We start from the raw sequence: 17,370 nt of genomic DNA, 5'->3' as shown, positions 1-17,370 counted from the left end.
CCCAACAAGAAAAATCTTCTTTCAGAGGCAGATGTTACTCAAAGTCAGAAAGAAAGTAGAAAAATGTAAATATTTTAAGGTGTTAAGAGCTTTTAAAATACCATCAAGCAACCCTAAAAATAATTTTTATAGTTGTCTATTTTCTTTAATTCATGCTAACTCTAGATCATCTTTGTCAGTTGAAAATCACATTCTATTGAGTTATTGTGGCTTTCTGTCTTTTATCTCCATGGTGACCTTTACCTGTTTTCTTTGAATCTTTGTTCTTAACTGTGCATTGAATATACCGCTTATTACACTACTGCTGCAGGTTATAGCCTCAATTCTTACATCATTCACCTCAGACCACAGAAAAACCCTTTTATCAAGTGAATTGTCAAACAGAAAATCAGTTATTCTTTGGCAGCCTTCACATAATCAGTTAATGAGATAGTAAAAGCGGTCAGATGGCAAAACAAAACTATTATTTGATTACTTCATAAATCAAATGATTGACTGCGGTCATTAAAGATTTGACATTTTCTTTGAAAGCCTGTGTGATTTCTGTGTGAAACAGAACTGCAAAAATAAAGACTTCAAACAGGTGACCCTGAACACTTCCCCTGTCTGTTTTTATTTTTATTTTTATTTTATTATTGTTTGTTATTTTTTATTTTTGGACAAAGAGCCAAATTATTGATTATTGTAAACTAACTAATCATTTTTTTATTAAATTAAATTGGGCTTAATATAAATACAGAAATATTTTATCATTCAATATTTTTATAATTTTTAAAACAAATATATTTTCTAAATATGTAACATTGGCAACTAACAACAAAAAAATTTTTTTTTTTTAAATGAAGTACTAAAAATAAAAACTGACAATATAAAAAAATAAAAAGCTAACATAACAGCATAATTTATTTATATAGCACTTTTTATACATAATGCAACTCAAAGTGCTTCACAAGCAAAAAACAAATATAATGATTCAATAAGTAAATAATATTAAGAAATATAGAAGAAAAAAGAAAACAAAGCACAAAAGATAAAATAAAACAATGCAAAATTACACACACGATATGTCTTAACTCGCCTTTTAAAAATATGAATACTTGTGGACTCTCTCACTTCTTTTGGTAGACTGTTCCAGATTTCTGGAGCATAGGCCTGATGACTAAAAGAGGTACCACCAGATCGCTTAAGATTTACTGTGTATTGTGCCGAAAGACCAGTGCTAGGATCGTAACATTCTGTTAGGAATATATTTAGACAAACAGTCAGAAATGTACGATGGTGCCAGATTATGCATTGTTTTTTAGACTAATAAAATAAAATAAAATTTTAATTAATTCTTTAAATTAAACCTTTGATGAACTGGTAACCAATGTAATTCAGTTGAAACCAGTGTAATATGTTCTCGCTATTTAATTTAATTAATACTCTGGCCGCTGCATTTCATCAAATGTAACTAACTATAGAATCCTTTGGTAAGCCAGTATACATAGCACTACTGCAATCAAGTCGAGAGAAGATAAATGCATGGTCAGTTTTATCTTCATTCAGTTTTATAAAATTTGCATTTATCCATTTTACAATGCTGGACAGACAGTTCGACAACCATTACAACAGTGTCTCTGGGATAAACCAAAATATATAATTGTATGTCATTAGCATAAAAATGATAATTCATGTAGAATTTCTGAATTATGCTGCCTAAAGTAAGCATATATAATGAAAATAAAACTGGGCCGAGGATTGATCCTTGTGGAACACCATAAAATATGTCATTGTTCTTTGATGTACAACCACCTATACTCACAAAAAAGTTCCTTTCTGTAATATATACGTTTTGAACCTATATAAAACATTACCAGAGAGACCTATACATTTTTCCAATCTGTTTATCAGAACACAATGATCAACCATGTCAAATGCTGCACTTAGATCTAAGAGGATTAAAACGGATGCATTACCTTTGTCTGTATTTATTCTCAGATCGTTTACTACCTTTAATATGCTCTTTCAGTATGACCTTGTCTGAAACCTGACTGATATTTCTCCCGAAAACCATTTTCATCCAAAAATTGATTAAGCTGTTGCAATACAACTTTTTCTAAGATCTTAATTAACAATAAAATATTCAAAATTGGCCTATAGTTATTAAGGAGAGATCAGACCAAGTTTATTTTCTTTAGAAGTGGTTTCACAACAGTACTCTTAAAAGCATTAGAAAAAAAATGTCTGTCTCAAGTGAATCATTTCCTATGTCCAGACTAATTTAAAATATGAATAAATACTATAATGTTATATAAATAATACTAAAATAACACTGAGCCACAGTTGCTGTGTTGGGATGCTCAAAGAAACAGAGCAATGTTTTGACAGCAGCACAGCCACCTACCAATGGCTTACTTACAATATTTGTCTTTGCATATTAAACTGCGATAAGAAAGAAGAAAGTATTTAAAACCAAAGAATCCTTTGTATATAATTTGTTTTCTAATTGTTTCTTATGTTCCTTCAGCCATCCAATTCAGTTAACTGTCTTATGAAATATAATGTTATGGCACAATTTATACAATCCTTGCACGGAAATGCCATTATAATCCTTTTAAGAATGAACCTTTCTTGTTTGTTTGTTATGCTGGCTACTGTTAAACATGTTAAGGTGTAAAACTACATTATTCAAACCGAAAACACATTAACATTTTTGTCAGCAACATTGATCACAGAATAAAGGTGGTACAAGACAGAACAGAGGCTTTGTTTGGAATAACTACTACCTTGTTATGCTGCGTTCTAGATGACTTGAAGTTCTGATTTTTCCCACCTCCTCCTTGGAAATAACGTCTATAACACCGCTTGAAGTCAGATATCCAACCTGTGAACTCGGGGCAGATCGATCAACCCTGACTTCAGCAAACTGCTTATTTGATGTCACTACATCCAACGGGCGTAGTGTAAGCTACCTTGTGTTAAACGTAAAAACATTACACATTAAGTTAATGAAATGAAACCTCAACTTTTGCTTTTTCGTCATGTTTTCAAAACAAACGGCAGCGTTTTATGCAATTTTTTTTCAGTTTTTGCCATAATTGACACAAAAAAACAAAATGCTCTCGTTGTGTCATAGCGAAATCATGAGGTAAATATGTTAACATGACGTGTGATTAACTCAAACTCACTGAGGTTTGAAGTGGGACATTTCAATTTGGATGTTTCCACTTCTGAGCTTGTCTGGAACGCAGCATTACTTATGCTTATATCTTATACTGTGCAATGTTTATATAAAAAAAACTTTTTTACTATGTTGCTAGCTTTTTATTCCTTATCAGAAGGAACGTTTTGAGGGACACCAAGACATGTAAAGCTGCTCAATAGTTCCACTTTTTCTTTGAGTCAGATTGATGAGATGATACCGCAGTCTCAAGTTCCAGATGTCAGACAGAAGTGCATTAACCTGCAGTTTCACTCAAAAACTCAGTACTAGCTTGACAGTATAGTCTGCTTGACAAGGATTCAAGGTTGCGCAGGGATGTGTAAATGCCCTAAAGTGACTGGGAGACAGACTAGACTTACTGGATTTCAAAGCTCCCTTGAGGTCTTCTCCAGTTGTTATCCTTCCGTTCCCTTCGTTCTCGCTCTGGTCAGAAAGCCAGATGGTGCCCTCCAAAGTCCCTCTTAATCACGAGCAGGTGGAGAGTGTTCAGTGTGTCCAGAGCTGATTTTATTAGAGGTTTCAACAGCATCTGCACATCCTTACAGTAAAGCTGTTTTATGGAAGACTGGTTCTTTCATCTCCCAATAACCCATATTTATTGGATCATAAAATGTTACGGGATGGTAATTTGTGGTTGTAAAGACAGATATACAAAGTGTGCACAGGACACTCTTTGGTGGACCAAAAATATACATCAGTAATATGTTAAAATAATGGGCTGAACAGACCATCTCAACAGCTAATCTTGAAGAATCTGTCGGATACACTGCCTTTACTTCTGAAGGATTATGATTGTCTATTTTATTGAACTGCGACACTGGAGAATAAATCTGCTCTGATGTTTGTTTTGAATGTTACATATGCATAAACCATCCATTTAAACTTGTCAAGAGTAAGCAATGGGGAAAAATGTCTCATTATTTGATTTGTAGGCCGTTTGTTGTCTGACCAATCAGATAAAATAAAAAAAAAGCACAATAAATCATCTGATTTATAAATTATATTTAATCACAACATTCTTAGTCCTGGGCATGTCTTGGCATATTCTGGAGCTTATGCAAATCAACTATTAAATATTCATAAGAAAAATGCCCTTTTAGCCCTTTAAAAAAAAAGATGTGCCATTTTAGACTAAATCAAGTGAAACAAAATGGCAGCCAGTATAAAAACAAACGTCCTTCAGAGTCAGTCCACAGGCTGCATGTGGACACAATTATGTCTCATCAAAAGTTAACATTGGCATTTAAGGCACTCTAACTAGTATCACTGGAACTTCAGAGGTGATTTGTCCACACATTGTAGGGCTGGTAGCATAGGAATGGCTTCTTCCATGATAGTAATTTTTAGCTCTTCAGGTTTAATGGTCGTAATCATAATAACATAATGCCTCCTCTTTATAATGCCTCTGCCAAGCAGTTCTGAATGTTTTTATGACCGTGTTAAAGAGACTTGTAAAATACATGTTTAGTTTTTTCACTTAAGGAAAGAGGTTTAATTAAAAAACCTGTCAGAATTAAAGGCGGACTTTAGACATTACTATATAATGTGATTAGAATTTATATGAATAGTGTAGTTCATGCACATCTATTTTTTTTGTCTCCATAGAGACTGAAACATAAGATATCAGTGTATTTATGCATCTAAAACAAATACTTTATGAACAGCTTTAGTGATTAACAAATGTTTATATATATTTGCAGACAAAAAACTTATAGACAAAAAATATTTTAAAACAACCAAGCAGAATGAAACTATAAATGAGGAATGTGTTAGATAAAACTTTATTTTGGTAGTCCTAGAGATGTTCTAATATGAGTGTTTTACGTGCCGTCAATATGTTGATATTGTACATTTCAAACATACAAAGCCTACTTACATATACCAAGATCACTCTGGACTAATTGATGACACCAAGAACATTTCCTAATGTAAATACAAGGTTTTAATAAGCTTCTTTGTCTGCTTACAATATAAAACTTCTGACTTTCTTCTTCTCTGACATTGAAAAGAATGAATTCAGAGCAGCTGGACAGGATGTTAACCCGTAAGCAGGGCTTCAAGCAGTTTTGGAGACTTGAAACAGCTTGATAGAATGGAGTTTTGTTTGAAAAACCATTGAAGATAATTCATTTGCTTTTTTTATCTTGGAAGAGAACAAAAATAATTGCCATCTCTTCTCTTTTCTTAAAGATTGGAGAGAAAGAGCCAGCTTTTTTTGAGCATCCTCCAGAAAGAAGTAGGGCACTGTCTGGGAGGAAGCCGGAGAATAAGGGAGAGAAAATAAAGGAATCTTGGTTATTAAGATCACAGATAAAACCCTCCTGGTGGAAAAATACAGAACGACACATCCTAGGTTCCTAATCAACCATCTGCAAAGCAGCAGATTAAAATAGTGCTGTGATTGTATTAAAGTCTGCAGGGCTCTCAGTCCACAAGAATCACAGAGAAAGAACATCTGTGACCAAAGCAGAGGGTAAATGCTGATCCACGAGGAGCATTTACCCTAGACGAGCGCCTGTCCTCCCACGTACAGTATACATTCCTCATAAACCTCAGTTCTCCATTTGTCTGGGTTTTCCAGATCTGAAATCATGTATTAATGGGAACTAGATGAGTCAGAGATGGGTCAGTTATTCTCTGACATTGAACATACCTTGGTAAATTTCCAAAAGGTCTTTCTAAAAGCAGTTTAAATACAACCGCTTTGGTGCGATGTGACACCAGAAGGGAAATGATTCTCGAAACGAATCCTTTCCCATTCTGAGCTCTTTACCAATGACCAGACTGACAGATGGGCCCTGAAAATGATCTGGTTTTAATTTTCTTAAATCCTTTCTGATGTGCAATATTAAATTGAGATCAGGTTTTTAGACCAGTAATTTAATGCAAACAAGATGGTAGTGTAATGCATCACAGAAGTTTGTTTCAAAGAAGTGACTTAGAGCATCAGGTATGTAATGCAAGCAACAAGAATCAGCGCAGTGAATCAAGCCTGTGTCTCTTTGTGTTTCATTAGAGATGTACTGAACCATCAGAAATGGTATTACGTTTTGGATGCCGTTGTATTAACCATGAAATGAAGGGTTTAAGTTTAGTAACTGAAGAGTTTTGGTGTAATGACAATCATTATAATAAATGTTTCCTTAGTTACAGCAAATACAAACAGTAATTTGGAGAGTTACTAATGTCACACCCACTACTGTGGTACTGAGAAAACTGAGCCATATGGTAAATTATGTTTATAAAAGGTCCAAAATGACCTTTCATTAAAGAAGAAGAAAAATAAATTACACACAGTCACACTCACACTATATATATATATATATATATACATACTGAACAAAATGATAAATTTTTACACATTTTAGAGTGGCCTTTTATTGTGGCCAGCCTAAGGCACACCTGTGCAATAATCATGCTGTCTAATCAGTCTAATCTTGATATGCCTCACCCTTGAGGTGGATGGATTATCTCAGCAAAGGAAAAGTGATCACTAACACAGATTTAGACAGATTTGTGAACAACATTTGAGAGAAATAAGCCTTTTGTGTACATAGAAAACGTCTAAGATCTTTGAGTTCAGCTCATGAAAAAGGGGGCAAAAACAAAAGTGTTGCATTTATCATTTTGTCAGTATATATATATATATATATATATATATATAGATTGACAAAGGAGTATACTTTAAAGGCTTGCACACTCAACTGTTTGCGAAATGGAGCTTTGTGTTTGTGTATCCTACCTCTCTTAATTGGCACAAATTCAAATATTCCATAATATTTCCATACTTGCGATGTAACGTATCTGAATGCTAAACTATTATTTATTATGTAAATGATAGCCTTTGTACTTCAGTTGCGTTCCAACGGTGACACAGAGGCGGGTGCGCTGATGTTTGTATTTTATTTTGATAAAGTACCAACTTTAGCAATGCTGGAACTGATGTGTGTGTGTGACACAATCACTTCAACTGTTTCCTTATACCAGCAGAATCAACTTAAAACACTTATCGTCTTAATAATGCATCACTGCTTTTATTTGTGTACACTCACAATGAAAATAAAATATTGTGGTTTTATAAAATAAAGAAAACAAATAGTCGCATTTTGCCATTTGAGTTTCCTTTCTGTGAACAAATTAAGCCTGTCACAAAAATGAACTGAAACTCAGCATATATAGGCTATGTTACGTATTGATTTTGTATTGATTTTACGTATTACGTTACGTATTGATTTTTGTTCTTCTCTCTCTTCACACCCCGTTACTTGTGGTTGGGTTGAAGGGCGGATCACATTTGGTCGATAACACATTATCACCCGCAGGCCTTGTGCTTCTAACATTGACTTGAGATTAAAGTGGTGGTTTTACAGCCTGTTTCCCACTGAGTTTTATGTACATGTCTCCCTCTCCCACCTGATACCCTCCTTGTGGTGTATGTGTCTTCCTGGGGGTGTGGGTGTATTAAAGTGTCTCTGGAAGAATTTGTGTATGAAGTAACTCAGGTTACCAGGGCCCACAGAGTTCATGGACAGTGACTGACACATTCAAGCCTAATGATTTAACCAGGAGTGTAACTCCACGGTCAGGCCTTATCTCCACATAAGTGGATTTATCCGAGATCATGCCTCATAAAAGATAGAGAGAGAGAGATAGTGAGAGAGAGAAGTGAAATTGAGAACATGTGAATGTGACAACAGTCACTGTTTGGTCTGCAATTGCAATTGAAGAATGGCTTGATATTTTATCTTAAATTTAAAGTATGTCTTTTATTAGGTGGGAAGTTAATGGTGGTAACAGGTTACAGCTGTTTGGTGACCCTCTTAAAGGGATAGTTCACCCAAAATTTAAAACTCTGTCATCATTTACTCAGCCTCACATTGTTATACAACCTGAATGCCTTTTTTTTTTTTCAACAAAAAGCAATGTTGTGATGAAGACCAATGGCTATCAAGCTCCAATAATGACCAAAAACCACTATAAAACAATCATAAAAGTGGTTAATCTGATTTTCTTTCAAAGTTATACAACAGCTTTGTGTGAGAAACACACTGAAATTTAAGAAGTTATAACTTCTGGATAGTTTTTGTAGGCGATGTATGTAATCATTTAGCCCAAAATCCTCACACAGGAAGTGGCTGGAGCTCAACTTCCTCTGAGGCTGCCACATGGTGGGAATATTCCACTTAACACTCTTCCAGACTGTCTCAGCGCTCCACAATCTGAATAACTATGTCATTAAGCTCTTCAGATTTATTTAGCGTGGACATTAATCCACATTCACACCAAAAGCTGTCATTGTGAGGCTTCCAAACAGAAAAGAAAATGGATTAAATAATTTTTTGTACTGAAATGAAGGACAATTCATATTTGTTTTGTATCCTCAACAGAGCTCCAGTATTAGTTTCATGCGTGCCACCCAATTAATTACACAGAACATTTTCAGTTTACATACTTCAGCTCTTAATTGTTTTTAAAACAAAAATAGTAACAGCAAACGATGACAGCACAAACACAATTGTTTCTAGTTTAATTATGACAGCTGCACATGTCATGTGATTGTGACTGCAGTTTTTAAAAAGCATTCATGCTCTGTGCTTGATCAGCTCTGAATGTTTTTACAATAAAAACGATCGTTCACATAATAAATAATATACAAATATACAGACAACAATCTATATAATCATAAATAATCATTCATATAATAAATAATATGGAATTTGAAAATTATGCAAACAAAAATGTACTACAGTCATATGCAATTGCTCAAGGCTGGAAAATAGTATTTCAATTATATTTGATCCACTGCAGGAAATGGGTGCCGTCAGAATGTTCTTAATAATGGATTTTTTTTTTTACAAACGCACAGGTTTACACTTTACAATACAATAATTGATGGACTGGGGTTCTGTGGATTAATGTAATGTTTTTATCAGCTGTTTGGACTCTCGTTCTGACGGCACCCATTCACTGCAGAGGATCCATTGGTGAGCAAATGATTTAATGCTAAATTTCTACAAATCTGTTCTGATGAAGAAACAAACTAATCTACATCTTGACTGGCCTGAAGGGCAGTACATTTTCATAACATTTTAATTTTTGGGTGAAATATTCCTTTTAAGAAATGGTGGGTAAAGATGACAGAATTGAAAAAGTTGAAAAGTCGGTAAAATAGGGCCCAGTGCAGTGTGTTATTTTGAAGTAATCTTCAGAATTGATTGATTTTTAACAAAATATTTTTACAGGTGTTTTTGTTTGTTGTTGAAGGAAATGTCTGTAGATTTAAAGGAAAAGGAGAATATTTAGACAGGACATTTTCTACATATTTTGTACAATTATCTACTGTAAACCTCACTATCAAGATACTGACATGTATCCACCCAGATTTTTCAGTCCTGGCCCACATTTTTACACCATAATCATTTTATTTTTGCCTATTTTAACTTCATTTTGCTTGGCTTTAATGCTAGCATCTACTGTTTATGCTTGTCAGCAAATCAGTTGATACGGCTATGCATGCATTACATCATATAATTAATATTCATGAGCCGGCTCATAAGTTTTATAATGTGTCGCCACACTTTTCAGATCTCACGCCCCTGCATATAAATCTCTTATATCGTATTTACAGACGCAGCAAGAGGCAGAAAGCATGGCGTTCTTGTATTCTCTGCATCTTCTCTCTGAGATTTACGTTGACTGTCTGGATGAACATCTGTCATTAAGCGCTGGTGTCCTCAAGAGACTCCTGTGTGCTAAACCATCTGTTCTCTGTCATCCGCAGGGCCTTCACCCCTTCCCACCATCTCACCGTAATAAATGTCAAATGCTTGAGGCAAGCGCCGCTGAATAACAATGAGAAAACGCAAAGATTTATTATATGTATAGAACAGCGAAATTCACCCATGAAATTTTGATGCGAAAGATTTTTGGATCACACTTACTGACTTTTTATGAGGTTCTGTGCCACCGCAGAACGGCTCTTTAATAATAAATGACTGTCTTTTTTTATTCACAACCTCTCAGCCTCATCCGTTTCTGTCTTTGAAGGATCTTCAGATTTGCTTGTATCAATGCAGATATAGCATTAACAGCAGTGTCATTAATCTTTCACTAGCTTTTACATCACACTCAAAAACTGTTGAACATTTGTTGAAATCATGGCATAACTTTAGTTTGAATTTTGCCGAAGGTCTGTTTTTTTTTTTTTTTGCTGGTAGGGGAGTAAAGAAGATGCAAAATATGAGTAATAGCACTTCACTACTGTACTTTAGTACTATTTCGAAGAGTTTACAGCTATAAGTACTATAAGGGGTAAAAAGCAAGTAAGGGAAATATTCAGTTTTAATGCACCTTAAAGAGCAATTACTGCATAACTATCATTTATCATAACACTAGAATAACACTATCAACTATCATAACACTAGAAAGAAAAAAACTTTGAACGGTGGTGCATATTAGTGCATATGATGGATGTTCTTGATCATTTTATAAAGTATTCTGTGCTTAAGCATGCTAAACTGTAACATAACTACTGCACACAATCAAAAGTTTACAAGATTAAAAGGTTTACTTTAAGAAAATACAGTGAACAAATTAAGAGAAATTACCAGTAGATTTAGATGCTTATTGGAATGAACATTTCTATTCCTATTGTTAGTGTAACTAGATGTTTTTGTATTTGTTTCACGTTCTAATGTGCTTTATTGTTCTCATTCATGTACAACTTTTATTTTTGAGTTCTTGTTGCAAGCTCATGTAATGTTCATGTTCATTGTTTCTCCTTTGATTGTTCTCAGGCATATATATCAATAATGCCACATTCAGCAGCCGTACTTCCTCTGAATCTCCAACAACTTTGTGAGGCTTTAACTGGTTGAAAAATCAGCCAGATTACCGAGGCTTTCCTGGAAGAGTCAGTCCAGCCAAACATGATTATCTGTTCCAGGAAACGATTCTTATTTACCTCTTGTGTCGCCTGGCACTGGGAACAAAATCTAATTTAAAATTTTAAGCATTGAATTTATAAATGTAGCTTAATAGTTTGCTTGTCTTATACTGGTACTCTGCCTGACCAAAAAAAATATACCAATCATACATGAAAGGAAACAAAAAACAGTGAGATTTTGAAAGATGAGTACGGTGAATTGAGTAAAAAGTTGAATGATGAGTTTCATTAAATTTGTGCCTTACAATCTAGCAGACAGCTAATGTCTGAGAGGATGGAGGGAATGAGATAAAACGATACGTAAGAATAATAAATATGTAAACATCCACTGGTTCTTCAAAGCCAATGAAACAGCTGTCTGATCTTGAACTCTCCGTTCAGCTCAGTTCCCTATTCTTAAAATGTGAAAGTGGAATTGAGAAACCTCTGTGAAAAGCGGGATGGGTCAGCCAGGTCCCAGACTCCTCTTCTATACCTTGATATCACCAAAGATAAAAGATCTTGGCTTTCATCTCCTCTCTTTTTGTATTCATAACACATGAAAGTGCTTCAGTTTTGTTCGCCCTCAGCAGCTCTGTAATGCAAAAATTACACAGTAGCCTCCTGGTACCAGAAAATCCTCTCCCATTGTCCCGTGGAAATTATTCTGGGCTCGTTTTAGCTCTTTTGCAGAATTACTAGCAAAATAATCATTACTCTCCATAAAGCTTCACAACGTGCTTTTATTTTCATTATGAAGGGTAATTAAACTCCAACAATGGTTGTTCAATTTAAATGTTCATCTTTAGACATGGATCTTATACTATCTTTTAATAAGAGAAAATTAATTATTTTTCCAGAATCCAGAATTATATATATATTTTTTTACATTAGCATGATTTAGCATATTTTTGCATCTGAAAAATTTACAGTTAGGATTATTTTGCTGATATTAGTTATTACATAGTGCCTTGGAATGCAATTCGGACAATTTCCTAAACTTCGAGGTCACTGCTTAGTCCCATTTGATGTGAATTGAGTTAAAAATATTTTGAAGCACAGCATAAAAAAAACTTGAGATTTTTGAAAAAAAGTACTATGATCAAAATTAGAGAACACTTACAAATACCTACAAGTTATTGGTGTTAATTTTGCACCTGGCCTAATTTCTTTAATTATCTGACAAATCAACTGAAAGCCTAACTTTCCAGTTTTCACTGACTTTGCAAGATGGTGAGCCGTTCTAAAGTGACTGAAACACTCTGATAGCAAATTGTCCAGATGAAGGCCAATAGCACATATTACAAGAGAAGGTGGTCATTCCAAATCTGTGATTTCTCGAATTTTACATCTTTACAATGTCACTAATTCATTCAAGTCCCCCAAAAAGGCCAGTTGTCCACGAAAGACAAATGCATGAGAAGACAGGATAATGCAGAGAATCTCAATGGGGAATTGGTTCAACACTGCAGCTGGAATTGGTTGCCAGTTCAGCGCTGAACAGGTTAAGTGTCTTGGCAGTGTACAGTGTCTTAAGAGAATTTGGATTGAACCTGAGGAGCATGTTGTGTAGACAGAGGAGAACTGCTTCAGAGTTTACTTCAGTGATGAGAGCAAGTTCAATTTATTTGGGTTTGATGGGAAACATTATGTTTGTTGTTAAACTGGGGAAAGACTGAACACCAAGTGTGTAAAAAGTCAGTGAATGGTGGAGGAGGAAGTGTCATGTTTGGGGGATGAACCTCTTATACAGATACATTGCAGAGTGAATTAAAATGTTTATCAGAACCTCCTTCAGCAACATGCAGTTCCTTATAAAATAAGGAAATAAAATAAATATAAATATAATTCCACAAATAAAATTCCCTTCAATTTTGAACAATGAAGATTGTTATTTCTGAAAAATAAAATCAAGTGTTCATAAATTGTTCTCTAATTTTCATCTGCACGGTAGATCATATATGCGTACATCAGTCTGCTCATCTGGGTAACAGCACTGCTTACATGTCCCTTGTATCACAGACTCGGTTTCTCTTGTTTCATACTAAAGCAACTGGAGCCGTCCAACACAATCTCATTCAGAAGTTTTTGTACAATCTGCTTAGGCTCTATATTGATGGTTTAGGAGTGGATGGACCTTTATGCTTTTTTTTTCTAAAAATCATACATTTTTGCATACAAATTCCTAAAACTCTCATAAAATACTTATGTTGAAGGATTTTAATGTAAAAAAATTGAAAATTAGATCTGTTGTTTTAACAAAATCCCAAAAGTCAAAAAGTACGCAAAATCACGTAAAATGGCACATTTTGCTGGTAAATAATAAGCTTTGGTTGTTCATTTACATACTTTGGACATTGTAACAATACAAAGCTGGCTGAAAATTAGTGAACATAACCTTTAATATTTTATAAGGGAATTATCATTCCCTTCAAGCTATGATAATACTATCAAAATTATCTTGAATATCTCTAGCTCAACCACAGCAAACTCCATACACTAAATCTTTTCTTATTTTCTGACAAGCAACAAGGATAGAGGACTGGAGAAAAAACCCAAATGTGTACACCAGATTTAAAGTGACAGGTTAGAGATGTGTGTGTATTTTTATTTTCTCATATGATAATTTTAGATGGCAGATGCAGCAGAACGTAACTGCAGTCACTATGAAGCATCCCACTGGTCGTTACTGACAGACCTGTTTCCTCCTTTTCTCTGTCTTTAGAAACAAGAGTAGAGCGGTGAGTGTGGGAGCCGCTGATTTGATGAGTAATCTCTTCATTCTGACTGACACAGAGCCAGAGTTAACAGTGCCCACACACAAGTATTATATCAAATAAAGTTGAAACGCTGTCTTCTTGTTTCTCGTTGTCCCTCCCACACAGCTCAGAAGTGCTACAACACAGTTCCTCTCAGAGAAAGACTGTCAGACTACACCCACCACCCAAATTCACTTATTACAGCCCACACTGTCTTAAGAAAGTGCTTTGTCTCATGGGACATAGTTTGGCTGGGCAATATTATTTGACAGTTGAACTACGCATTGTCTGTTATCTGAATAAAAACCTCAACGTTAAATGTTCCATATCCATATACACTACTGTTCAATTTGGAATTAATACTCGATAATTAGTAATACATTAATTCTGAAGAAATGCATTCAATTGATCACAAGTGACAGTAAAAACATTTACCTTGTTACAATCCTATTTCAAATAAATTATGTCCTTTGAGATTTTGTATTCATAAAAGAACATTGAAACTATAATGGTTTCCAGAATAATATCAAGCAGCACAAGTGTTTTCAACGTAAGAAGAAATGTAGATGTTACGTGATGCTGATCGAGGAAGGCAGGAAGACGAGGGATTCAGAGTAATCAGGTTCTTTAATGGTACGAACGTATTCAATAACAGAGTAAACAGCATAGACATAACTTTAAGACACGACGAAGAAGATTACTGAACTCAAGGCTTATAAAGAACACAAACTGAGGAAACGAGATGATTAATACAAGACAGGTGAACTGGATGATAATTAACTAAACAAGGACAGGAAATACCAAATACGGACAAAACGGAACTAAATGGAAACCGACACGTGACAGTAGAAAGATAGCAGCAAATTATCAGAATCATTTCTGAAGGATCATTTTACACTGAAGACTGTAGTAATGATGATGAAAAATTGGATTTGTCGGTAACACTTTAGTATAGGGACCAATTCTCACTATTAACTAGTTGCTTATTAGCATGCCTAATATTAATGGCGGTTTATTGGCTGTTTATTGATGTCATGAATCTGGTCCACGCATTTCCGGTTAATCACCACCAGAGGTCACCCACTCACCGCATGGACTCTTGCACTTCACTACAATCCCCATCATTCATTGCATGACGACACACACAGCTGTTTTCACCGATTACACAGCTGATCACACTAATCACTCAGGCTTTATAAACCATGGACTTCCTCTTGCTAGATGCCGAGTATTGTATTGCGTTTATCACTTTCATAGCGATAGCTACTCTACGGAGCCCAAGTCTTAGTCTTACCTTGTGTGTTCTCTTGTGTTTTGACTCCTGCCCATGTTTTCTGGATTTACCCTTTGCCTTGCCATTCGGACTCTGTTTGCACCTCGATTGGATTATTGCTCTCGTACCTGGATTACCCCTTCTGTCCTTACGCCGATATTGTACGCCGACCATGACTGTTTACTTGAGTACTCTTCTGTCTTGCCCTCTCTATACCTGTTTGCTGTTTGTTCGACTCTGCCTGTTATTGACCATGCCTGTAAATAAAAGCTTGCACTTGGATCTGCACGTCTCACGTCTTGTTCGCCCCGTTATAGAATGTCATTGCAAACTGTATGACTTTTGTACAGATGTTTAAGAAAATGTTTTTTATTTGTCTAAACAGTATAAGTCATTGAGATCAAATTGTTTTGAACCACTCTGACTTTAATTGTATGGACAAAAACAGTTGAAACACTGTAAAAAAAAAAAACAGAAGGTCAAAAAGTCAAACAGGTTTCGAATGACAGTTTGGAATTTTCATATTTAGTTAAGCACATTACAATTCAAATATTCTGACTGGTTGTGGATTCAGTTGATTTTAAAGATTCATTAGATGAAAACACACAGCTGACTGGGTCTTTTCTCCACTCTAACGTGTTTGAATTTCACAGGTGTGAGAGTGAGAAGCTGCTGCCAGCTGAAACAATGTTGTGAACACCTTGAAAACTGCACATGCTCACAGCAATTGCAGAGCTTTTAAATGGAGTTCAGTCACAATTCACCATCTGCGTGCCTGATCTCGTGGGCATGTAGACCTACTGCTGTCATCTGTTTGATTATGTTCTACTGACTCTACACACCTGCTGCTGACAGTCCTCTTCAAATAGACTGTAATAACGTATTATAATTAGAATATGTCTTACAATGAGCCATACAGACCATGTCACAATTCAAAAGCTTCCACAAAGTAGTTTGGTTGTCTAACGTGCTGTGTGTTCATGTCTTGCGGCGCATATATCCATATTACATTACAGCAGTAATAACTTGTTTGAAAGAGACAAAATAAATCAAGGATGTAGGTGGATTTAACTACCGGTAGAGACATTTGCTTGTCCAAAAGCATCATGCTTTTGTGTACACAATGAAATTGCCTGTTACAGTTGTTCACTAACTTTCATGCATCTAAAGAACACAGAATTAAAAAAAAAGAAGGCAGGTTCTTGCACAGCTTTTTATTTTATACAGTTTAAAATTAAATTCATTTTTATTTTAATTTAATTTCAAATAGTTTAATTTAAAAAAATTGTTTTTTATTATTTATTTATTATTTTTTAATTATTAATGTAAAGCATTTTAGAACATGACAGTTCCAGTCCTCATTCACTTTCACAGTATAGAAAAGAGTGGTGAGCATATTTTTCAAAATCTTCGGCAGGTTTGTAACAACTTAAGTTAGTAACTGAACTTTTATTACTGGATGCACTATTGCTTTAAACTTTCAGAGAGTGAACCTGAAGCTCATTTCAATATGCTGTCAAATTTTCCTTCATTAGAGCCCGCACAAAAATCCAAATATGTTTTCCCAGATGTTAATTTGGCCCTCACTGGCCAAAAGCAAACATTATTCACTTTGAGAATTCCACTGGTTCATCCAAAACTCTCAACATTTTTCATTAGGTGATTTGTTAAGGCAGTAATGGGCTGACATTTAGCTAAAATGAGAGATGATGAAGAGAATGGAGTACAATCTGATATTTTATGACAGTCTAAATGTATTTAAGATCTATAAAAGTTCACTTTATGAAATCCTGGCAAAAGTTGAACTATATGATACTTATTCAGCTCAGTTTGTTGTAATAGCTTTTAAACGAAGTCTGGTTTTGGAGACATTATCAGCAAAAATATTTACTTTTGGTTCCCCTTGAGATTTTAAGTAATGTTTTAACCTTTCAATGAACAAATTAAATACTCTTTAAAAAAAAAGAGAGAGAAAAAAAAAAAAAAGAGTAACTTATTTTAATATGCATTTTTATTCACTTAATTTGTCTGTAGTTCTACTACAATTTCACAAACCCCATACAATTTCCATTGGGAATTTCCAGTTGGGAATCCATTCATTATAATATATATATATAGTGCATATGATTAAAAAAAAAACAACAATAAACAAACAAACACAAAAACATTTGTATTAATTCGATTTACATTCATTACTAAATATTTATTT

This window comes from Barbus barbus, assembly GCF_936440315.1.
Source record: "Barbus barbus genome assembly, chromosome: 14".
Taxonomy (NCBI): Eukaryota; Metazoa; Chordata; class Actinopteri; order Cypriniformes; family Cyprinidae; genus Barbus; species Barbus barbus.
This window is presented reverse-complemented; position numbering follows the sequence as displayed.